General features: G+C 45.5%; 1 long non-coding RNA gene and 1 other non-coding gene across 2 annotated transcripts; one reads left to right on the top strand and one right to left on the bottom strand.

Annotated features, from left to right (window-relative positions):
• Positions 1-2,570: 2,570 nt before the first annotated feature.
• On the bottom strand, positions 2,571-2,709 carry LOC119626136 (U4 spliceosomal RNA). The gene has a single exon (XR_005242305.2). It is a non-coding gene; the product is annotated as a U4 spliceosomal RNA (small nuclear RNA).
• A 10,115-nt stretch (positions 2,710-12,824) lies between these two features.
• On the top strand, positions 12,825-22,942 carry LOC140713447 (uncharacterized). Its single transcript, XR_012095523.1, has 4 exons — positions 12,825-13,553; positions 15,861-16,004; positions 16,120-16,295; positions 21,303-22,942. It is a non-coding gene; the product is annotated as an uncharacterized lncRNA (long non-coding RNA).
• The last annotated feature ends 2,348 nt before the right edge of the window (positions 22,943-25,290 follow it).

Raw genomic sequence — 25,290 nt, 5'->3', positions numbered from 1 at the left:
CAGTCTGCAGAAGGCTACAGTCTTCATTTGCGAGGCACTCATCAGCCCCGGCAACACCATCTTTTACTTTACACCCAGTCAGTCGTCAGCATGGTGGTGCACCTGGTACACAGCAGGCGTCTAGCTAATGTCTGTTGAAAGGATTAATAAACAAGGTAATCAGCTACATGAATGTTCCCATGCATTATTTCTTCGTGGGAGTAGAAGGGCAGCAGAGATGGAAAGGAGACAGGTAAAAGAAAAGAGGAACTTTGTTTCAAACTATCCAGACCTGCTCTTCTCGGCTACAGATCAGACCACAACTACCTGTTACAAGGAATATTGCCTTTACGTGGGCGTTTTGTGGCCCAAAATATGGCAAATGTTCTTGGCTAATTAATGTTCCGTGTACACTTGAGAAATGCTGTTGTTGGGCGAAAAGTCCTATAAATGTTCATCAGATCCAATTGGTTGGTCCTGTTGTTTGGGTCATTTATATCCTTACTGATTTTTCTGCCTACTTGTTCCATCATTTACTGAAAGACGAGTGTTGAACTCTCAAACTGTAATTGTGGATTTCTCTGTTTCTCCTTCCAAATCTATTAGTTTTTGTCTGTGTATTTTGAAGCCTCTGTGGTGAGGTGCAAACACGTAGAGAACTGTTATGTCTTCTTGGAGAATTGACCCCTTTATTACTATATAATGCCTCTATTCCTGATTATCTTCTTTGTTCTTAAGTTTACTTTAAAATTAATACAGCTACTCCAACTTACTTTTGGCTGGTGTTTGCATAGTGTACATTTCTCCATCTATTTCCTTTTTTTATTTTTTAACTGTAAAGATGAGATTTTGCCATGTTGGCCAGGTTGGTCTCAAACTCCTGGCCTCAAGTGATCTGCCTGCCTTGGCCTCCCAAAGTGCTAGGATTACAGGCATGAGCCACTGTGCCTGGCCTCCATCTATTTACTTTTAATCTATGTATGTCTTATCTTTAAAGTGGGTTTATTATAGACAGCATGAAGTTGAGGCATGCTTTTTTATTCAGTCATAGTCTTTTAATTGGCATGTTTAGATCATTCGTATTTTAAATGGTTATTGATATGGTTAGATTTAAATTTACCATGTGACTAGCTGTTTTCTATTTGTTCTATTTGTTGTTCCTTTTTTCTCTTTTACAACCTTCTCTGTGTTTATATTTCTATTATTTTATTTTATTTTGAGAGTGTCTTACTCTGCCATTCAATCTGGAGTGCAGTAGCTCAATCACAGCTCACTGCAGCCTCAACCTCTGAGGCGCAAGCAAGCCTCCCACGTCAGCCTCCCAAACTACAGGTATGTGCCATCATGCTAATTTTATTTTCACAGGTAGTCTTCCTATGTTGCCCAAACCAGAAGTATATTTTATGATTCAATTTTATCACTTCTATTAATATATCAATATTGAATATCCCCTCTATTAAAGTATTTCTATCACTCAATTTTATCTCATTTATATTTATAAAAACAGTTTTAGTGGTTGCTCTAGCATTTAAAATATACATTTTAAAATAATCTGAGTATGCCTTCAAATAACATTATGCAATTCCACAGTTATTGTAAGGGTTTTATAAAAATATATTTCCAATTCTTCCTTCCCATTTCTTGTGCCTTGTTTGCCATACATTTCACTTTTCCGTATGTTATAAACACATATTCTATTGTTACTATATTTGCTTTTAACAATTATCTTTTAGAGGAAATATAAATAAAGAAAAAATGTTTTACTTTGCTTTTATTTATTTTATTTCTGATGCTCTTTTGACCTTTATCATATTCCTTCTCCCTAAAGAATCTACCTTTATTTTTATTTATTTATTTATTTATTTGAGACAGAATCTCACTCTGTCACCCAGGCTGGAGTGCAGTCGTGCGATCTCTGCTCACTGCAAGCCCTCCTGGGTTCACGCCATTCTCCTGCCTCAGCCTCCCAAGTAGCTGGGACTACAGGCACCTGCCACCAGGCCCGGCTAATTTTTTTTGTACTTTTAGTAGAGACAGAGTTTCACTATGTTAGCCAGGATGGTCTTGATCACCTGACCTTGTGATCTGCCTGTCTCGGCCTCCCAAAGTGCTGGGATTACAGGCGTGAGCCACCGCGCCCGGCCTAAAGATCTACCTTTAATATTTATGGTAGAGTAGGTTTACTGGCAATGAATTTCCTCAACCTCTGTCTGCCTGAGAAGGTTTTCACTTCTCCTATCTTTTTAAGGATATTCTAAGTAGGTATAGAAGTTTGGATTGCCAGCCTTTTTTTTTTTTTTTTTTTTTTCATTTAGTACTTTAAAGATGTTAATCCATTGTCTTCTGGTTTGCATGGTTTCTGACAGAAGTCTGTTGTAATTCTTATCCTTGTTCCTCAATAGATAGCATGTTTATTTTCTCTGATCGCCTTCAAGAGTTTCTCTTTGTCTTTGACTTGCAGCAATTTACACATGATATGTCTAGGTATGTTTGTTTCTTTGTTTTTGATATTTATCCTGCTGGTGTGCTCTGGTATTCTTAAGTCTTTGATTCTGTGTCTCTAGCTAAGTTTTTAACTATAAAGTTCAGTGTCTGTACAGACTGTCAAAAATTGCCAGTGCTGACTATATTTCAAGTCATCATGGTGGAGTACTAGGAAAAGTTTTCAGTTAGCAATAATCGCACCTCAGATAAACCTCATTGGCTATGATACTGCCACTGCATAAAGCTCTGTCACTAATTTTCAAAAGTTTCCAGCCACTATTTTTCTCAGATATGTTTTCTGCCCAATTTTCTCTTTCTTCTTCTTCTGGAATTCCAATTATGCTTATATTAGACTGTCTGATATTTCTGATATTGTCCTACAGTTCTTGGATTATCTGTACTGTCTTGAGATTCGTTTTGCTTTTATCCTTTTTGCATTTTATTTTGGGTAATATGTTTAAGTTTACTTATTCTTTACTCAACTCTATCAATTATACTGATGGGCCCGTCAAAAGCACATCTCATCTCCATTACTGTGTTTTGTTTCTAGTATTTCCATTTGATTCTTTATAATGGTTTCCATTTCTCTGCTGAAATTACCTATCTGGTCTTGCATGCTGTCTAGCTTTTCCTTTAGATCCTTTAACATATTAATCATAATTAATGTCTGATAGCTCCAACATCTGTGTCATATGTGAGTCTGGTCCCAATGGTTGCTTCGTCTTTTCAGACTGTGTTTTTCATGGTTTTTTTGTATGCCACATTTTTGTTGTTGCTATTGAGAGCTGGAAATATTAAATAGAACAATATGGTGAATATTCCAGTTCCAGGATCAAATGCATATGACTAGAGACAATTTAGGAATGACAAGAAGTTATGTGGAGGTTTTTATAATCTAGAGTTCAAGTCTACAGTGGTTTGGAAATGGGCTTTGAAAAGTGGGCAGTTTAGACTTTCCCCCCACTTTAATTTTTTTTTTAAATCAGGATAAAGCATACATATGAGTTTGTTTGTTTGTTTAATCCTAGTTTATAACAGAGGTCAGCAAATTTTTTCTTAAAAGGCCAAATGACAAATATTTTAAGCTATGTGGTCTCTGTCACTACTCAACTCTGCCATTATCAAAACAAAGTCAACCATACACTCATACATCCACATACTTATACAAATGAGTGTGACTATGTTCCAATAAAACTTTATTTACAAAAGAGGCAGCCAGCCTGTGGGTCATAGTTAACTGACTCCTGAGCTATAGAATAATATTAAATGAGCAAAGCCTTGCTCTCCATGAAGCAGTCCCGCTCTCCAGGATAATCACATTTAACTATTTTCTGTATTCTTTGGGTGGATGCACCTATTATCTAGGTAATACAGGCTTATAACTCTATTTCTTGATATATTAATCTATTGAGACCCCCTCACCCAACCATGAAACATGAGAAAATTTCCTCCCAGCACTTTGGGAGCCTGAAGCAGGCAGGTCACTTGAGGTCAGGAGTTTGAGATCAGCCTGGCCAACATGGTGAAATGCCATCTCCAGTAAAAATACAAACATTAGCCGGGCATGGTGGCAGGTGCCTGTAATTCCCAGAGACTCAGGAGGCTGAGGCAGGAGAATCACTTGAACCTGGGAGGTGGGGGTTGCAGTGAGCCAATATCATGCCACAATACTCCAGCCTCAGCAACAGAGCAAGACTCCATCTCAAAAAATAAAAAACTAAAAATTAAAAAACTTTTTTTTTTAAATAAAATTTCCTGTCTTACATTACCTCTTTTTTCTGTGGTAAGCAGGTAAGCCTACCCCTAGAGGCCAAAGGAACTGAGAGGAAGAAGAAAGAGGCTAACAAATCCAGTGTCTCAGAAAGAAACATTTAGACTGGGCATGGTGGCTCATGCCTGTAATTCCAGCACTTTGAGGGGACCAAGGCAGATAGATCCCTTGAACCCAGGAGTTTGAGACCAGCCTGGGCAACATAGTGAGACTCTATCTCCACCAAAAACACAAAAATTAGCTGGGCATGGTGGTATATGCCTGTAGTCCCAGCTACTCTGATGTGGATCACTTGAGCCTGGAAGGTGGAGGCTGCAGTGAGCCATGATCATGCCACTGCACTCCAGCCTGAACAACAGAGTCATACCTTGTCTCAAAAAAAAAAAAAAAAATCACTCTGTTGCCCAGGCTGGAGTGCAATGGCACGATCTCACCTCACTGCAGCCTCCGCCTCCTGGGTTCAAGTGATTCTCCTGTCTCAGCCTCCCAAGTAGCTGGGATTACAGGCGTACGCCACCACGCTGGACTAATTTTTATATTTTTAGTAGAGATGGGGTTTCACCATGTTGGCCAGGCTGGTCTTAAACTCCTGACCTCAGGTGACACTCACCTGCTTTGGCCTCCCATAGTGCTGGGATTACAGGCATGAGCCGCCGCACCTGGCCAAGAAAAAAGAAACATTTAATAGGAACTAACTAACAGAAGCAATATCTCTGGTGGCCGAGAGATGGTTGATTCCTGTACTTGCCCTCCAGAAAGTAGTCTTTATATAGCAAACTGCTTTTGGTAAAACATGTACAGTTGGTCACGTCTCAGACCCTCCTGCAAAATTCGTGACCACTGGGGAAGTTAGATAAGCATTTTTATAAGAGTTGTCTACGCTACAGGCATTGTTTCTTGGCCTGACTGTGGGAATACCTTGGTATTCAGGAGTCAAACATCGATCCTGATGGTGATTTCACCTCAGGTGGCATTACTCTTGCCTTGCAACAGGCTGTTTTCTTACACTCTTTCCTCTGCAACCCTCCAACACTTGTCTTTTATCAACATATATATTAATAGTTTCTCCCATTGGTTTGTTTCCCTTTATAACTTTGCTGTTTCTTTTTCCATTAACAGACCATTCCTCTTGAGCCTCCCCTCGGCAACATGAGGATCTTGCTATTCCTTCCTCACCCTGCCCTTCTCCCCATCTTTGCCCGACTGCTGTTAATGCTACTGTAACTTTCACAGCACCCATCTTATAATGTTTGCATTCTGTTTTGTAAATTAACTAGGTCTTTGATGCTCTGCCAGAAGTTGATTCTAAAAATTGCAAACCAAGAAACAATATTTACATTACTTTAATTGTATAAATATTAGTCATTGCAGAACTAAGTAGTGTGATTGGAGAAATAAATATAATTCACTGATACTAAATCAGTTCCAAGCATCAAAGTCACACGGATTCTTTTTTCTTATACTCCAGTAAATACTCAAAATCATGTCACGTTTCAGTTTTCAGTCTAACCAATAATCTTCAAGAACTCTTGTTCTCTGCACCTTTTCTGGGTCAACCTACTGCTGTTTCATGGAAGCAATGCGCTCACATGGCGCTCTGAGACATCCACATCTTGAATCCTCTCTGCTTTCCCTGGGAACCAACCTTGGGCCACTTATCTTGGTTCTTCTCCTTGAAGCTGTTAGTTCTCCTAAAGGATATCTTGAGGAAAGCTTCAGTTCTTCATATTCTAGGGGATATTCAACAGAACATGGTTAATCCGTTAGGCCGAACTGTTTTCTCCTTTCTCCCTGTGTATTGATATGATTGATATTTTAACAGCCCGGAAAGCTAAGAGTGACGTCAACAACCTCAGCTGCACTGAGAGTGAGGTGAATCACTCCAGGAGAGTTCTGAACCCAAACACACACCGGCTTGAGTGGTCCTGGGCTTGCTGTTCCCAACAAAGGCTCTTAGAACTCTCTTTAAGCCTCAGTCAGCATTTGGTGATCCAGTGGGTGTTTTCCAAGCCAGGCTGTCAGCTTGAAGAGTTCTCCCTTGGGGCAAAGTCCTTTTAGCATCTCAATTCAGGTGATGAGTTCCCTTTAAAATGCTGAAGGGACCTGATGTGGTGGCTCACACCTGTAATCCCAGCACTTTGGGAGGATGAGGTGGGCAGATCACTTGAGGCCAGGAGTTTGAGACCAACCCTGCCCAACATGGTGAACTGCTGTCTCCACTAAAAATACAAAAATTATCTGGGTGTGGTGGTGGGCACCTGTAACTCCCAGCTCCTCGGGAGGCTGAGGCAGGAGAGTCACTTGAAGCCTGGAGGCAGAGGTGGCAGTGAGCCGAGACCATGCCACTTACTCCAGCCTGGGCAACAGAGTGAGACTCAAATAAATAAATAAATAAGTAAAATGCTGAACAGGTTAATCCCTTGACCTTCTAAAACGAGGAAAGCTTGGTTCCAGCGGCCGAGCACAATGCACAGAAAGAAACGACGTGAGTCATTGGTTCCAGGAACTCCATACTCTCAGCGAGGGGCCCTCAGAGCAGCAAGTGCCAGTGGAAGCATCTCTAAATTAATTGAGTCTCTTTGTAAATCCAAAGGATAAATTAAGTAAATGAATTGTCTGAGGCCAATTGATTTGTAGTTCACATTTCCTCTGCAAAGGCTTGACTACAGATTTATTCACGCATTTCTGAAGCCACATGATTTAGTGCTGAGGCCTTCTTGGGCCTTTGATAACTGCCATGATTATTAAGGCCTTGGAGGATATAAAGTGTGTTTTTCCACGATATTTACTTATATCTTCTGTACAAAATGCATAAATATGTTACCAAGAATGTTACTAAAAACAGAAAAGAAAAGGTATGTTGTTCTTTCCCCCCACCCCCTCCAAGGCACTGCTTAAATATCATCTGCAAATTGTTAATTGTTCAGCTTGCACTTTTATGACAGGGTTGGACCTGGGGAATGAAAAGCAGCTCCCGGTGCTGACACGGGGACACACCTGGCTGGCAGCTTTGTTTTCAGAATGACAAAGAGTGTAGGCTTCATTCCCTCATTCTGTAAGAGGGTACAGTGGGCATTGTCTAACTTTTATTTCAGCTACTTAGAGGAAAAAAAGCTACCATTACACCTGTGATAGTTAATTTTATGTCTCAACTTGACTGGGTCACTGGTTGCCCAGATAGCTGGTTAAACATTATTTCTGGATTTGTCTGTGTGGGTGTTGCTGGAAGAGATGACCATTTGGATTAGTGGGCTGAGTAAAGCAGATCGCCATCAGTAATACAGGCGGGCATTGCCCAATCTACTGAAGACCCAAACAGAACAAAAATGGAGCAGGAAGGAGGATTTGCCATCTCTCTGTCCGATGCTTGCCATCTTCCCCCAGTGCTCCTGCTTTTCAGGTCTTCAGATTCAATCTACACCACTGGCCCTCCAGCTCTTGGGCCTCTGAACTAACCCCCAGCTTTCCTGAGTCTCCAGCTTGCAGACAGCAGATCATGGGCCTTCCCAGCCTCCATACTCACGGGAACCAATGCCTCATAATAAATTTCTTCACGTGCAGTCTTGCATTGCTTCACAGTGAGGATACATTCTGAAACACGCATTGTTAGGCAATTAAGTCATTGTGTGGACATCACAGAATGCACTTAAACAAGCCTATAGGCTCTATGGTATAGCCTGTTGCTCCTAGACTATAAACTTATACAGCATGATACTGTACTGGATACTCCAGGCCATGTAACACATGGTAAGTATTCGTGTATCTAAACATAGAAAAGGCACAGTAAGGCTGGGTGCCGTGGCTCATGCCTATAATCCCAGCACTTGAGGTTGGGAGTTTGAGACCAGCCTGGCCAAAATGGGGAAACCCCATCTCTTCTAAAAATACAAAAATTAACTGGATGTGGTGGTGCACTCCGATATCCCAGCTACTCAGGAGGCTGAGGTAAAAGAATCGCTTGAACCCAGGAGGCAGAGGTTGCAGTGAGCTGAGATCACCCCACTGCACTCCAGCCTGGGGAACAGAGAGACTCCATCTCAAAAAAAAAAAAAAAAAAAAAAAAAAAAGAGAGAAAAGGCATGATAAAAATACTGTTATATATGTGGCCTGTCATTCACCAAAACGTTGTTATATGGTACATAACTGTATACCTATATGCTATTGGTTCTGTTTCTCTGAGAACCTGGACGAATATACCACCTAATGGTGATCTCTAATGTTCCAAGGACAATAACTGTCTTACCTGTCCTCACACATTTTATTGTGAAGTGACACTGTGTGTTGTCCAGACTGAGAATTTACCAGCTATAACTTCCCCCTGCTTCAGAAACAGATTGGAAAATCATAATCAACAAAAAGTGTGTTCACTGAGAGAAGTCACCCACTGTTCAGACACAGGAGTGAGACTCTGGGGGCAGGAGGGCATCCAGGAGAAATGTACAGTGACTTCCCTTTAAACACAGAAGCTGGAACAAGGCTCCGGGTTTATTTTGACTTGGAATTGCCTCTGGTTCCCAACCACCTCTGAGGAAGGTAAGAACCCACCCTCGCCTGTTCAAGGCTGGCTTCCAGCTCAGGAGGAAGGCTGGGGGGTGGGAATTAGGAATCCTTCCCCACCCCGCCCAAAACACACACACACATGCACACACACAAACACACATGTCCAAAGCTGACTGTTATTCTCTGGGGTTGTATTTCAAGGCCTCTGAAGTCACCAAAGTCTCTAAAACACAGGTGGTCATGGAGCTTTTCATGATACACTTTTGGAATCTTCTACCCTTGTTAAAACCAAACCGCGGTTCCTCAAGGCTTCTCCGAGAGCCAGCCCCATGGGACCCAAGTCCACGATGGCTTCCTCCATTCACAGTGAGCCGCCTGCAGGGACCCCAGGTGTGACCCGGGGTGGGGCCGGAGGGCAGGCCAGGGACTCTCAGCCTCCCGAGACCTTTCTTATGCCTGGGGTAGTCCACAGGCACCTTGATGCCTAGTGAGCGAGGAATCCAGCTTAGCAAACAACAGGCACAGACATTTCCTGCTTGATTAATACTCGGTTCTGGGCACCTGACAAGTTCTGCTCCGCTTGGCACCTAGCACAGTCCCAGATGGTAAATCTTCCCTGTCACCACTGTGGTAACTCCCTAGAGGGGTCCTGGAATTGCTCCAGGAGGCCTTGTGCCAACTGCTAAGTCCCAATGTCCCCTCCTCGTCGTCTCACCAGCGCAGTTCACAGTCCAGGAGCCTCGACGCTTCCATGAAGAGGCAGATCGGCACCTCGTTGCCTGTAGCCAAACCATACACGGGTGCACAATACAAAAATGACGACAGATTCGAGCTCAGTGGGTGAGAGGCAGCAGCTGTGTGTTTACTCAAGGTGAGTCTGGAAAAGCTACATGGCTCTTGAGACCTGTTTGAAATGTGGCCGGAAAAGGGGAGGCTGACGTGGGCACGTGTCCCTGGCATCCACTGCAAGTCCTCCTACCTCCCCGAGAACACAGTGCACAGCATCCGGGAGAGACTGGCCAGGACTTGGTGTTCAGTTACCTCCAACACCAATGACAGTTGGACTTGCATTCCCTGAGGCTGGCTCACAAGCCTCAGAGAGCTCACAGCATAACATCTTCTTCTCACACATGCTCATGGAACCACCACCACGAGCCAGGCACTGGGTAAGCACTGAGGAAACACGGGGAGAGTGACAAGGATGTCCCCGCCCCCAGTGGGCTCTCAGCTCACTGGGCAGAGGAGTTGGCCAAGTCCTAGGGCAGACACAGAACAGCCCTTCCATTCAGGGCACGTGGCGGTCACCGCAGCCAGAGGATCTGCTGGAGCAAGCAGGAGAAGCCTTGCTGTGGTCTGGATGTTGGTGTCCCCCGCATATTCCTATGTTGAAGCCTAACCCCTGTGTGCTGGTGTTAGGAGGTGGGGCCTTTGAGAGCTGGTTAGGTCATGAGAGTGGGGCCCTGATGAATGGGATAGGTTCCTATAAGAAGAGGCCCCAGGGAGCCCCCTCGCCCCTTCCACCGTGGGAGGACACAGACAGAAGGCACCATCTATGAACTATTAATTGGGCCCTCACCAGACGCTGAATCTGCCCCTTGATCATGAACTTCCCAACCTCCAGAACTGTGAAAAATAAGCGTGTTGTTTAGAGGCCACCCAGGCTATGGTATTTTGGTATTGCAGCCCGAACCGCCCAAGGCAGGCATGGCATCCACCCTCTTGCAGGAAGTGGAAGAAGGGGTGGGGCAGGGAAGGGTGGAGGAGGGGAGCCGGCGCTGAGACCCAAACCAAGAGCTAGGGGGAGCTGAGGGGCGGGGGCATTGTGGGAGACCATGCTTAGGCATTTAGAATTTATTCTAAAATCCATGAAAACTTGCTGAAAATGTTTGCTTTCATCTATGTGACATTCTTATCTGTATGCTGACAACACCCACCTTTACTTCCTCCCAGACCTCTGTTCTGAACACCATGTGCCCCCCTTGGTCTCTGGGAGTCCAGTAGGCACCTGTACACCTAGACACCTCCCCTGCACACAGATCTGCTCTTCCTGTGACAGTCCCTGTGACATTGTCATATCGTAAGAGATATATTTGATTCTCCACCCTGGTTCTGGCACAAGAACTCTAAAAGCCTTGGGATTTCCTAAGAAATAGGGGTGAGAGGAATGTCTTCTGTTATTCAAGGTGGGCCCCCTCTAACCATACCTGAGCTTATGGTGGGCTCCGAGAGAGCCTCAGATGGGAGTGGTTGCCACAGGAACCAACCTTGTGACTACAGGGTTAGCACTTTCAGCTACCCCATCTCCTCTCCAAGGAGATGAGAAGGACTGGAGGTTGAAGTACACAACAATGCCCAGTGTTTTAATCTACAATGCCTAAGGGATGTAACCTCCACAAAACCCTTCAGCGACAGGGCTGGAGAGCTTCCGGGTGAGCACAGGGAGGTGCTGGGACGGTGGCACGTCCAGAGAGAGCCTGGACGCTCCGCAGCAGCCACTGCAATGTCTCGCCCAGGGCAGTCCTTTCATCTGCTGTCCCCGAGTTACATCCTAATCATAAACCAGTAAGTGTAAGTAAAATGTTTCCTGAGTTGTGTGAGCTGTTCTAAACCTGAGAAGGAGTTTGTGGGAACCTCCGGTTTATAGTCCATTGGTCAGACGTATGGGAGGCCCAGGCCTTGCGACTGGCCTCTGAAGTGGGGGCAGCCTTGCGGGACAGTGCTCTTAACCTGGAGGACCTGACGCTGATGGATAGTGTCAAAACTGAATTGAATCGTAGGACACCCAGTTGGTGTCAGGAGAGTTGGAGAACTGGTTAGTGGGAGGTAAAAACTCACACGCTTGGTGTCGGAAGTTAGAGCAGAAATGGTTCGAAGTCCCTGTTTCAGTGAATGGTTTGTCTGCCCCTGGATGTCTATGCCAGGCACCCACGAGTCACCACCCACCCTCCACATTCGGTGGGTGCCCTTGTCTGTGGCTTCCACTCCACAAGCCACCACAAATGTATCCAGCTCTGTGCATCTCTGCTCTCGCCAGCCTGGCCCCAGCCTGGCCTCCCTGAGCCACTGCAGCAGTCTGCCAGAGGCTCGAAAGCAGCGCTTAAGTCTTGCATTTGAGAAAGATGGGTTTTGGATAAATGTGGAGGATGGACTGGGGGCCAGTGAGAAGGGGACAAGGGATAGTTTCAACGACGCGTTCCTTCATGTGTTCACTGAAGCCATGATGCTCCGTGAGCACCTGCTGTGGGCCAAAGCCTGGGAGAGGGCTGGGCTGGGGATAGAGAATGGAGTGTCACCCACAGAGAGAAGAGGATCATGGGGCGGGAAGATGGCCGAAGTGGCCCAGAGAGAGTTCAAAGGGAGCCAGGGCTGAGGCGAGAAACCCTGAGGGACGGACCGAGGAGAGGAATTGAGGAAGGACAGAGAGCAGGAGTATACGGACAGAGGAGAGAGTATATGGGCAGAGGAGAGAGTATATGGGCAGAGGAGAGTATACGGGCAGAGGAGAGAGTATATGGGCAGAGGAGAGAGTATACAGGCAGAGGAGAGAGTATACGGGCAGAGGAGAGGCAAAACCCGGGCGCTGCAGGACTGTGGAAGCTGGAGGAGTAGGTGGTCCCAGAGTCCCACACCCCTGGGGATCCAGGAAGGTAAGAAGGAAGTCAGCAACAAGGAGGGGGAAGAGGTTCCTTGGCACGTGGGGTAGAAACCAGACTGTGGTGACGGAGAACTGTGTGGGGGTGGAAAAGTGGCTGCAAGGCATGACCACAGGTGGGAGAGCCGACTGTGAAATCTGCAGGAATTTTCTGAGCCAGGCACCAAATGCAGCCAGTGTTAAAAATTAAATGATGAAAACTTACAGTTAAGTAGGTTACATTAGAAACAAAGCAATAAATACTGAAAACTCATCTCTTCCTAGTTTGCTACCTTCTACCAATAGCTATTCCCCTGAGATAATGTCCATCCATTGCGTCCCTATGGCGAGAATGCTATATAATCACTCATGTCTATGCATCTCTTCCAATTCTGCGTGCAGTGTTATCTCATTGGTGGCTTGAAATTGGCTGTGATGGGGGTATTTACACCACAGAAAACAGCAATCTCTTCAGATCAGACCTTTTTATTCCCAGAGAGCCGGGTGTGAAACGTTTACCAGCACCACTGGAGGAGTGAGATCAGAGCACTTTCAGAAAGACAGCAGTGGCACAATAGCAAATGGAAGGGAGAAAAAAGACAGCAGCAAACGTGGACAGGTTTGTGGGCTTCGTGGCAGGGAAGTGAGCGCATTGCCTCTGATGACTTTCATTTCTCTCAGTTATGCTGAGGTCAGGTCACCTGCTCTGTGTGTGGGAGCCAGAGAAGAAAGCAGCCACAGAACAGATGCAAACCAAGGAGGCTGGAAGATAAGAGCAGAGCTATCAGGACCTGAGCTCCCGTGGGTATGAAACAGGAGTCGTGGGAGCAAATTAGTAGGTGCACTGCATGGAGGGACGGAAGGGTCAGGGAGGAGCATCTGAATGTGAGATTTCAGAGAAGCGCATTTTGTCAGCGTTTCAGAGCTTCCTGTGTGCAGCATGGATCTAAAGCCGGTGGGTGCAGGGGGGTGAACCATCTTCACTTCCTGTATGCTGATGGCGGAAGCAAGACGTCAGTGAAGAAACATCACCAAATCATGATGAACGCCATTGAGGAAACAAAGGACACTGTGGCACCAAGGAAGGAAGGGAGGTTACTTTTCACAGTGGCTGTAAATAGAACTGAAGACTGAAAAAGAGCTGTTAAAATGGCTTGTTTGAAGGTGAATGAGAGCATATAATTAAAAGTAATTCTCCCTCCCATCCCCAATGCCAGCTTCCACGTTTCTCTCCCCAGAAGCAGCCATGGTTCATCACATCCATTTCCAGAGGTATCCTAGAAGCAAGCTGTTTGAGGAGCTGGGGCAAGAGGAGCACGTGCAAAGGCCCTGGGGTGGAAAGGGGCCTGCTGTGCTCTGAGCTGCAGCAGAGCTTCTCAAACCTTAATCTGCATTTGAATCACCCAGGGATCTTGCTGAAATCCTGATTCCTGATTCAGTAGGTCTGGAGAGGGCTTGAGATTTCTAACGAGCTCCAGGTGATGCTGAGGAGCCTGATCTGGATCTCGCTTAGAGTATTAAATGAAGTCCTAGGGGATCATTAGCGATCCAGCCAGCCAGAAATGTCAGAGGAGAGGGAAGAACAGTCAAGACAGGGCTGTCCAGATAGGTGGGGCGGCTTAGTCAGGGTCTCTGTGCAGTAAGAAGCTTGGGTATTATTCTTTTTTTTTTTTTTTTTTGAGACGGAGCCTCGCTCTGTCGCCCAGGCTGGAGTGCAGTGGCGCCATCTCGGCTCACTGCAAGCTCCACCGCCTGGGTTGACGCCATTCTCCTGCCTCAGCCTCCCGAGTAGCTGGGACTACAGACGCCCAACACCACACCCGGCTAATTTTTTTTTTTTTTTTTTTTTGGTATTTTTAGTAGAGACGGGCTTTCACCGTGTTAACCAGGATGGTCTCAATCTCCTGACCTCGTGATCCACCTGCCTCTGCCTCCCAAAGGGCTGGGATTACAGGTGTGAGCCACTGTGCCTGGCCCCCAGGGGTATTTTCAAGGTGGAACCGAAAGAACTCATGGATGGGTTGGATATGGGGAGTGACGGAAAAGGAAGCATCAAGGAGGCCTCTTGGGGTTGTGTCTCGAGCAGGTGAGCGGCCTGGGCCAGCATTTACTGAGGCAGAGGAAGGAGCAGGGAGATTGAGAAGCCTGCACGTCATCAAGCGGAGATGTCAAGGAGACGAGGGGAGGGGATGTGTGAGGCGTGGTGGGAGGTGTGAGGCTGGGGCTCCAAGGAAGGTCTTGGCACGGAATGTAAGTTGGGAGTTGTCAGTGGAGGCATTTTCCAAGGCTGTGAGAACGGGCTATAGAGAAGAGCAGGAGCTCTAGGATGAACCCTGATGGGCATGATCTCTAGGGACTGGGTAGAAGAACAAGCGACCAGAGGGGCACAGAGGCAGGCTACAGGCGGCATTGCCAGCAGGATTTGAAATGAGGAGATTTTAGCAGGGCTAACTCAAAGGGTTTGCATTTCACCTTTTGCCCCCTCTTGCATTCATGGCGTCATTTGAAAAGACAAGAGACGGGAAGGAGGGGGAGTCAGGAACACAGGCAAAGCGCGCCTGCCCCGTTCCGGTGAGACCAGCCCAGCCACTGACAAGTCATCACGGCTCAGTAGCACCTGCTGGAAGGACAAAGGAGAGAGCTGCTGGCATCGAGTCACGTGTCCACACAAACCACAGAGCGAGCCGTAGATGCCAACCCCTTCCCCTTCCCGCCCTGTGCCTGTTCTTCATGTTAATCTATTACTCTAATCATTTATTCATTGTGTAGCAAATGATCCTTTTTCCTATCATTTGTTTATTACTATTTTTACTTTCATTATCACATTAGATTTTCACACATGGGAGCATATGGGGGACATATTTGTTTATTAGTTGATAACCTAAAATGAATATTTTATACAGGAACATTTTAAACAGAGGCAGAAAAACCCTTAACCCAATTTTATCTTATGCTAAAATTTCATTATCACCAATTCTCAGGCCTCCAAGCACTGTACAAACAATCCTTGAGGAATGAGTGTTATCAATTATTAATAACTATTAAATTAGCGTGGAGTTTGATTTTCCCCTAAGTATGTTTCATAACTGCAGAGCAGAGAAAGAGCCTCTGCTCCCTCCTGGGTCTCCTGTTCAAATAAACCTGAACCCAGTCCAGGCACCCAGGAATCTTGGCATGGCCAGCTGTGAGCCCACAGCTGTGCTGCTGCCCTGCGGGGCACCCCGGGCCAGGACATCCTCCAGGGTGGAAGGATGAACCCTTCTCCCGGGGACTTTCTGGCAGGTGCCTGTGATCTTGATATTCTCTGCAAGTGGCAGAAGGAGCTTGTCCCCCTCACCATCTGTTATGGGCTGAATTCTGTCCCCTCAAGATTCAAATGTTGAAACCCCAACCTCCAGACATCCAGAATGTGACTGCATTTGGAAATAGGGTCGTTAAAGGTGACTACATTAAAATGGACTGGTCCTTACTTCAATATGACTGCTGTCCTTGTAGGAAAAAATCTGGACACAGACACACACGGAGGGATGACCACGTGGAGACGCAGGGAGAGGATGGCAGCTACAGGCCGGGGACAGAGGCCTTAGAGGAAATCAGCCCTGCTGACTCTTTGAACTCAGACTTCCAGCCTCCTGAATTGTGAGAAAACAAATTTCTGTTTTAAGTCATGTGGTCTGTGGTATTTGCTTTGGCAGCCAACACAAACTAATATGCCATCTGCTCCCTTCCCTCCCACCGTGTCTGATGTCCTTAGGAACCACTGTCTTCCTTTATTCCAGGATGTCTGGGAGGAAGAAAATGTCCCTTTTCTAGCATTGAGAGGCCACCAACATTGAATAACCACACTGGGGTAGACACAGAGGGGAAAAGATTCCTGCTGTTCCCATCACAGCAGCCTTGGAGATGAGGAGACAGAGGGATCTGACCAGAGTGAGTCCCAGCCCGACCTTCTCCCACACACTCCACACATCAGCTATCAAGACTGAGCCAGGCTTGCGAGGGCAGAGTGGGAGGGAGATGAGGCCCAAGGTTCTCAGAGTTCAACTGGCCTCATCAAGAACTTCAAGATCTTCCTCTCTTCTCTGCTACCAAAACTGTGTGAAGGGGAAAAAAAGCCAGGATAAGATTAGAAGTTCAGCCGCCCACATCCTTGCAGTGGCTAACAGCTGTTAAGGGACATTTTATTTGTGTTTTGTTTTGTTTTGAGACAGAGTCTCCCCCTGTCACCCAGGCTGGAGTTCAGTGGTGCAATCTCAGCTCACTGCAACCTCCACCTCCTGGGTTTAAGTAATTCTCCTGCCTCAGCCTCCCGAATAGCTGGGATTACAGGCGCCAGCCACCCCATCTGGCTTATTTTTGTATTTTTGGTAGAGACGGGGTTTCACCATGTTGGCCAGGCTGGTCTCGAACTCCTGACCTTGTAATCCACCTGCCTCAGCCTCCCAAAGGGCTGGGATTATAGGCATAAGCCACTGCTCCCAGCCTCCCCCTTCTACTATTTTAAGGAACACTGGTGCTTCAGTTAACATCTCATCTGGCAGGAACATTCATTGATACCAACATCCTGAACATCTGATGGAGTTGAGTAGCCAGAGTAACTACCTCCAGGGTCATGCTCTGAGGATTCCAGCTTTATCTGTAGTGAAACTTTCCCTGACAGCCTGCTGAGTTCCCCTTCCCAGATACAAAATCCTTTTGATCACTTACTATGAGTCAGACACGTTCTGCGCTTTATCTCCTTTAATCCTCACCATAACACCATGAGATAGATATCATCATTCCTGTTTTATAGATGAGAAAAGTGGGGCTTAAAAAGGTTAAAAAAAAAAAAAACCCCAGCACTTTGGGAGGCCAAGGCGAGTGGATCACCTGAGGTCAGGAGTTCGAGACCACCATGGCCAACATGGTGAAACCCCATCTCTACTAAAAATACAAAAAATTAGCCGGACGTGGTGGAAGCCTGTAATCCCAGCTACTCGGCAGGCCGAGGCAGGAGAATTGATTGAATCTGGGAGGCGGAGGTTGCAGTGAGCCAAGGTTGCACCACTGCACCCCAGCCTGGGCAACAAGAGCAAAACTTCGTCTCCAAAAAAAAAAAAAAAAAAAAAAAAAAAAAAAAAAAAAAAAAAAAGAAAAGAAAAGAAAGAAAGAAAAATGGTTAAAAAACTTGTCCAAGGTCACATTGCTGGTGCAGGTCACACCCCTGTCATAAAACCGGGGGCTTTGCGACTCCCAAGTCCAGCCTTGAACCTCTGTGGTTTTCAGAACCAGAGTGGATGGGGAGCAGCTGATGCCATCGAAGCTGTCACAGGTAGGCATGGGGACAGGAGGGAGAGCAGACGGTGGAGCAGCAGAGTGTCCCAAGCTAGTCCAGGACGGGCAAAAGATCCTACGGAGACAAAGGGACTGATCATCATTCTGACCCAGCCCCGCCCACTGTCCTCCCTTCCTCATCCTTGTTCAGGTGCTGTCTCTTTCTGTTTTCCAAACATTGCCAACATCTTTTTTACAAAGCAGGCTTTGTTGCGATATATTTCGCACACGGTACGAGTCACCCATTTACAGTGTGCCATGCAGTCGCTTTTTAATATATTCACCGTTGCGTATCCACCACCGCAATCAGCAGGGCATTATTGTTGCCCCAGCTGTCATTAGAACATCGTCATCACCCCACACTAGCCACTGCGCCCCAGTCCCCCCAGCCCCAAGCAGTCACTAATCTACTTTCTGTCTTTACAGACTTGTCTATTCTGGGCATTTCATATAAATGGAATGATACAAATGGATGGTCCTTTGGGACTGACGTCTTTCACTTAGCATAATGTTTTCAAAGCCTAGTTTTAAAGTAAATTAAAAAAAGGCTAAAGGTCAATGTGTACTACTTGGCACAAAGTAGAGAGGCTCAGTAAATGCTTATTGAATTGAAATACAATTTTTTTTTTTTTTGAGATGGTGTTTCACTCTGTCACCCAGGCTGGAGTGCAGTGGTACAATCTTGGCTCACTGCAGCCTCCACCTCCTGTGTTCAAGCGATTCTCCTGCCTTAGCCTCTTGAGTGATCCGCCCGCTTTGGCCTCCCAAAGTGCTGGGATTACAGACTGAAATACAATTTTTGATCATAAGTGATTTCCCCAAGTCATCAAGAAAAGGCTACATTATATTTGTCACATTCTTTTTTTTTTTTTTTTTTTGAGACAAGATCTCACTTTGATATGCAGGCTATAGTACAGAGGTGCCAACTTGGCTCACTGCAGCCTCAAGCCCCTGGGCTCAAGCAATCCTCCTGCTTCGGCCCCCCAAGTAGCTGGGACCACAGGTGTGTACCACCTTGCCTGGCTAATTTTTGTATTTTTTGTAGAGGCGGAGGTTCACCATGTTGCCCAAGTTGGTCTCAACCTCCTGAGCTCAAGGGATCCGCCTGCCTTGGCCTCTCAAAGTTTTGGAATTACAGGCATGAGCCACCGCGCCCAGCCCATCACATTTTTTTTTTTTTTTTTTTTTTTTTTTGAGATGGAGTTTTGCTATTGCTGCCCAGGCTGGAGTGCAGTGGCATAATCAGCTCACTGCAACCTCCGCTTCCCGGGCTCAAGCAAGTCTCCTGCCTCAGCCTCCCAAGTAGCTGGGATTACAGGCATGTGCCACCACACCTGGCTAATTTTGTATTTTTGGTAGAGACTGGGTTTCACCATGTTGGTCAGGCTGGTCTCAAATTCCTGACCTCAGGTGATCCACCTGCCTCGGCCTCCCACACTGCTGGGATGACAGGCGTGAGCCACCACACCTGGCCCATCACATTCTCTAAAAAGCGGAGAACTGATTGACACATTCTTGAAAATGTGGAGCAAATGTTGCATGACCAAGTGTTTCTTAATCAGTTTCCTGAAATTGCAGCTGTCTTCTTTCAATTCCCATAAAAGTGCTGTAACATTTTTTATACTAATACTGTAGTTCTTCAAATTTTGACTTCTGAGCACCAATAAGGAAATGTGGAGAGAAAGGACCTTGTTACACAGTTGCTAGGAATGGAAATTAGTATAACTATTATGGAAAACAGGATGGAGCTTCCTCAAAAAATTAAAAATTGAACTACCATATATATCCGAAGGAAATGAAGTCAGTATATCGATTGAGCGTGCTGGCTCAGACCTGTCATCCCAGCACTTTGGGAAGCTGATGTAGGAGGATCATTTGAGTCCAGGGGTTCAAGTCCAGGGGTCTCCCTATGTTGCCTGCACAACATAGGGAGACCTCATTTCTACTAACAATTTAAAAATTAGCTGAGTGTGGTGGTGCACACCTGTGGTCTCAATTACTCTGAAGTCTGAGGCAGGAGGATCACCTGAACTTGGGAGGTCAAGGCCGCAGTGAGCCCTGAATGTGCCACTGTACTCCAGCCTGGGTAAGAGAATGAGATCCTGTTTCAAAAACAAAAAAGAAAAGTAAAGAAAAGAAAAGAGAAGAAAAATCAGCATGGCAAAGAGTTATCTGCATTTACGTGTTCACTGCAGCATTATTCACAATAGCCAAGATATAAAATCAACCTACGTGTGTATCAATGGATAAATGGATTTTTAAAATGTGGTATATAAATGTAATGAAATGTGATTCAGCCTTAGAAAACAAGGGAATCCTGGCATTTACAACACTGTGGATGAACCTGGGGACATTTTGCTAAGTGAAATAAGCTAGGCACAGAAAGACAAATACCACATTATTTCATTCATAAGAGAAACCTAAAAACGTCAAACTCATAACAGCAAAATAGAATGGTGGTTAGCAGGGACTCAGAGCAGAGGTGACAGGGAATGCCTTTAATGGCCAAAAAATACCAATTTTCAGTTAGACACAAGTTCAAGAGGTCTATTATGCAGCGTGGTGTCCATAGTAACAATGTATTGTATACTTGAAATGTGCTAAGAGAGTAGATTGCGTATGTTAATTAGTGTGATTTAGTTATTTCACAATGTAAACATATATCAAAACACCACGTAGTACATCATAAATACATATAATTTCTATTTGTCAGTTGAAAAACAGTCGTCTGGACCTGCTTCCTGTCACGGAAGTCGATTTGCATCTTTTTTTGTTTTTTGAGACCAGGTCTCCCTCTGTTGCGCAGGTTGGAGTGCAGTGGTGCCATCCAGGCTCACCGCAGCCTTGAGCTCCTGGCCTCAGATGATCCTCTGGCCTCAGCCTTTCCTGTGACTGGGACCACATGTACACACCACCACACCTGGCTAATTTTTAAAGTTTTTGTAGAGCTGGGTCTCTCGTCAGTGGCCCAGGCTGGCCTCAAACTCCTGGGCTCAAGCAATCCTCCTGCCTCAGCCTCCCAAAGCCCTGGGATTACTGATGTGAGCTGCCACACCTGGCCTAATCTGTGTCTTTATCAATACTATAGGGAAAAAGAAAAAGAAAAAACAAAGAACCAAACAAACTACCTCTAGACTCAAATAGCCAATTACCGAAACTGAATTTGACTTACAGATTCTGGTGACTTGTGCAGAGATAGCCCAGATTTCTTTGGGACCCCAGGGCTTGTCATCAAAGACAAAGTATCTAGTTGAATGGGCCACAACATTAGGAGGCAGTGGCACTTTTTACAGGACAAGCCCCAGGAAAGAAAGTGTCCCACAGGTGGGAAGCACTTGGGGAGGCGGGTAGGAGCTCAGTAACACCTGGCAGAGGGTGTATGGAGGCGGGTCTGGCATGCCTGCAGCTGCTCCACTGCTGCCTTACAACAAAGGAGAGACCTTCCGGACCCTCAGCTGGCGTCCTTCCCCTCTTCTCTCCTGAGCCCTGACATTCTGGCAATGCTTCGGCTGCACAGAAGATAAAGCACAGCAAGGGAGACTCAGCCACGTTTTCTTACAGATGAGGGTGTGTGGCTGGAAAGGGGCCGTTAGCAACTCCTGCTCTTGCTTCCCCTCCTCTCAGAGTCTGGAGAACTTTGAGAAAAAAGGAGGAGACACAAAAGGAAATAACTAAAAAGATGCGCCTGGAGCAACTATGAGGATGGTAAATTGGTGTCTAATTCTGAAAATCATAATTGGTGTAAATGCTATGCCACTGTGGAAGGAGGGATGAAGGGTAGAGGGAATACAAAAGAACATGAAGTTAGAATCCTCGGCGTGAAAACCTGCCATTTATACCAGCAGACAAACAAGATCAGAGACCATCAACTGGCTGGCTGAATGGGACCAATAGGCAGGTTTACGCAGCCCCACGCTTCAAAAATCGGGAGATCTCCACATTAAAATCTGGGAATCTGACCTTTTGTAACAGATCAGAGGATTTGCAACACCAAGAGCATCATCACAGGCGACACCCGGCTTGGATGGGCAGCGGCTGCCCCTGCAGAAGGGTCAGGAGCTCTTCCGATGGGCACAGTCTCCACCGCTCCCTGCTGCTTACTCCTTGCTCCTTGCTCCTTGCTCCTCATCAGCATCACCGTTTGGGCCTTGTAGCATATGCGTTTGTCACTCCCTCCTAGGACATCCACAATACGAAATGAGAGAACAATTTGGTAAATTCAACAAAAGGCCACTTACATTACACAGTCACCATATATTCTTTGTGGAAAGAGAAGTGGCATAAATCAATTCATAAATTATCTTGAGGTGTTTCCTCTGGAGTCCTGGGCTGGCCGCTGGATGAATTCATCTGTCTTCTGGCAGATGGACAAGAAAATTGAATTGGAGTGGCCAATTAGATGTCAGTCGCCGCCTCTGGGCCCACGTGGGTGAACCCTCACCACAGAGAGAATGACAGCTGGCTCTAGGACGGGGTGTTGACCTGGGTACAGCTGTCCAGGAAAGGGCCTAGGGAGAGGAGCTATGGGTCCTGCACCGACATCAGCCTTGAACATGGGGCTGGCGTGGCGGGGGAGGGGGGGAACATGAATAATTCATGTCGCAACCAGACTGATGCTCAGCGAGCTTCTATAGGAATGAATTACCTTGTGTGCATTTCCTGCCTAAATGTCAGCGTATCTTCTCACAAGTGCCTGGGACGGGTTTATGAATAGGTGCATTCTCCAGTGCCTCTGCTTTAGGCAAGGCAGTTTCAGAATCTTGGCTGAGTTTCCAACTTCTGACTTGCTATTTACAAACTGTAATCATAAGATTTCAAATGACACATGACTTAAAAAAAAAAAAAAAAAAAAAAAGCTCTGACTCAGGAGAAATCCGGATGGAAATGGAACAATGGTTTTGAATGGATCTGGGTCACGCAAATGAAAGTCAGGAGGCTTGGGTGTCCTGGTGAGAAACAGTGATGTGGGAAGAACAGAAACATGTATAGGACGTTTACCATCTTGGGAACTTCATGGGTGTTCTCATTGTTAACATCATTTAACAGATGAGAAAAACGGAGTCCTGAGGCATTGCTGCTAATAGAAATTCAATGCGAGTCACATTTGTAATTTAAGATTTCCTAGTAACCGCGTTAAAAAAGGGAAAAATAAAAAAGAGACTGAAATTAATTTTAATGGTGCATTTTATTTAACTCAGTATATCCAAAATGAACATTTAAATATGCCATTGATATAAAAATTACGGATGAGATATTATGCATCCTTTTTCAAAACACGTCTTGGAAGTCCAGGGCATAATTCACTCTCAGAACACATCTCATTCCAGACAGCCACATTGTAAGTCCTCCAAAGCCTGCCAGGCACGGTGGTTCATGCCTGTAATCCCAGCCCTCTGGGAGGCCGAGGCGGGCAGATCATCTGAGGTCAGGAGTTCAAGACCAGCCTGGCCAACAGGGTGAAATCCCGTCTCTACTAAAAATACAAATATTAGGCAGGCATGGTGGTGGGCGCCTGTAATCCCAGCTACTCGGGAGGCTGAGGCAGAATTACTTGAACCTCAGGAGGCAGAGTTCCAGTGAGCCGAGGTTGCGCCATTGCACTCCAGCCTGGGCAACGAGAGGGAAACTCCGTCTCAAAAAAAAAAGAAACAAAAAAAAAACACACAAAAAAACATGCAGCAGCAGCTCTGATGCATGCACTTAACGCTGCATGGCCTTGGGCAAATTGCTTAACTTCTCCGGTCCCCATTTCCTTATCATAAAAGGTGAGGAATGATACGTCTTCTCAGTTCCTCCTGGGTCATAGGGTAACAGACGAGCACGGCACAGTGGCCATTGTCACACAGCAGCAGGGGATCTGCGGGGGCAGGCAAGTGGCAAGATGACATAGGTGACATCGTTAAAGTGTATCTCAGATCCAGGTGACAAGGATTGTTAAAGGCTCTTTGCATAACTATATTCAATTTGGGGTGATGCAGAAGGGGTATTCCAGGTCTGGTCAGCTCCCATGGGAGGCTTCCTACCTGCCGGGGCTTTACCTGGTCAGGCAGAATGCTAATGCCACCAGCTGGGAGGATGTTCTCAGAAGGACGGAGGAGATGGCAGCTTCTCCAAGCTGATCCCCCGAAACCATGCCTTCTCCAAAATTTGTGTATCAGGCACTCGTTTGCAATGACTACTGTAGCAAAACGACGAGACACGTGCAAAAATGCTGCATCCAGCTTGTTTGAACAATTGCAGTTGTTCAATTTCATTCAGACCAATTAGGCTGTATTTTTAGTATGATTATTCAAAGCGTTGGTACTACTTAGACAAAATATCAGCTAACGAAAGTTAGCTGGAATGACAATTTTACAGAAAGTAGAATATCTTTGTTACCAAAGAGAAGTTTATTTTGATGAAATGAAAAACCCCAGGTACAGAATAAGATACAACTTAAAACTATCATGAGTGGGACAGTGTAGGAGCAAGAAGATGCCTTTGGGGCCAGTGGGCCTGCATTCACATTTTATTTTTGCCACCCTTTTCTTTGGTGACTTTATTACCTTTAAAATGGGAAAGATACACATGTACTTTCCAAGTTATAAGAAGGATTTACATTCTTGGCACCATAAATATTAGTTCCTTTTTTCTCTACATCAGTGAGAAAGGATGTGGTAAAATGGGGGGTGGGGGGGGAGAAAAAAACAGGCAAGGCCTTTGTGTTTTTGCTTTTTTTGTCGTCTAATTTCTTTTAACAAATAACAATTGTTTTTCTGATTAGGAAAGTGACACATTCATTGTGGAACACTTGGAATATACAGAAAAAAAAATGTATTTTTCAAAAATCACCAGTAATTCTACCACCAGAGATAAATACTATGAATGTTTTTGTGTTTGCCCTAAGCACGCCTATGTGATTGGGATAATATTATTACCTAAAGTGTTATGTTCCATTGTTCATGCATGTGCTCTTTCTAAATTCTATTTTATTTTTAGACAGGATCTCACTCTATCACCCAGGCTGGAGTGCAGTGGCAGAATCACAGCTCACTGTGGCCTCAAACTCCTGGGCTCAAGCAATTCTCCCGTCTCAGCCTCCCAAGTAACTGGGACCGCAGGTGTGCCCCAACACACCTGGCTAATTTTTTGTATTTTTTGTAGAGGTGGGGTCTCACTGTGTTGCCCAGGCTGGTCTCCAGCTCCTGGCCTCAAGTGATCCACTTGCCTTGGCCTCCCAGAGTGCTGGGATTGTAAGTGTGCACCACTGTGCCTGGCCTGTCCTCTCGGTTTTAAAAAGACTCTTCAAAAATGTTGGAATTTTCCTTATTTTATAAATAACTGTTGAAGAACATAACTTAATGGTTATATAATATTTCACTATATTGCTGTACCATGTTTTATTTAGTCCTATTTTTGGACAGCTAGGCTGCCTCCAAGTTCTCTCAATACAGAAATTCTACATCATATTCTTGCACACAAATTTTGGTCCACATCTGTGGATGTCTTTAGGATAAGTTCCTAAGAGTGGAATGAGCAACTCTAAGGGTTTTTTAAGTGGTCCTGACTTTTATTACTAAATTGCTTTTCTGAAAGATTATTGTAGTTGACCGTCCTACCATGAGCGAATGGT

The sequence above is a fragment of the Chlorocebus sabaeus genome, chromosome 14, assembly GCF_047675955.1.
Source record: "Chlorocebus sabaeus isolate Y175 chromosome 14, mChlSab1.0.hap1, whole genome shotgun sequence".
In the NCBI taxonomy this organism is placed as follows: domain Eukaryota; kingdom Metazoa; phylum Chordata; class Mammalia; order Primates; family Cercopithecidae; genus Chlorocebus; species Chlorocebus sabaeus.
The sequence above is the reverse complement of the archived record's forward strand: the minus strand, read 5'-3'. Positions and strand labels throughout refer to the sequence as shown.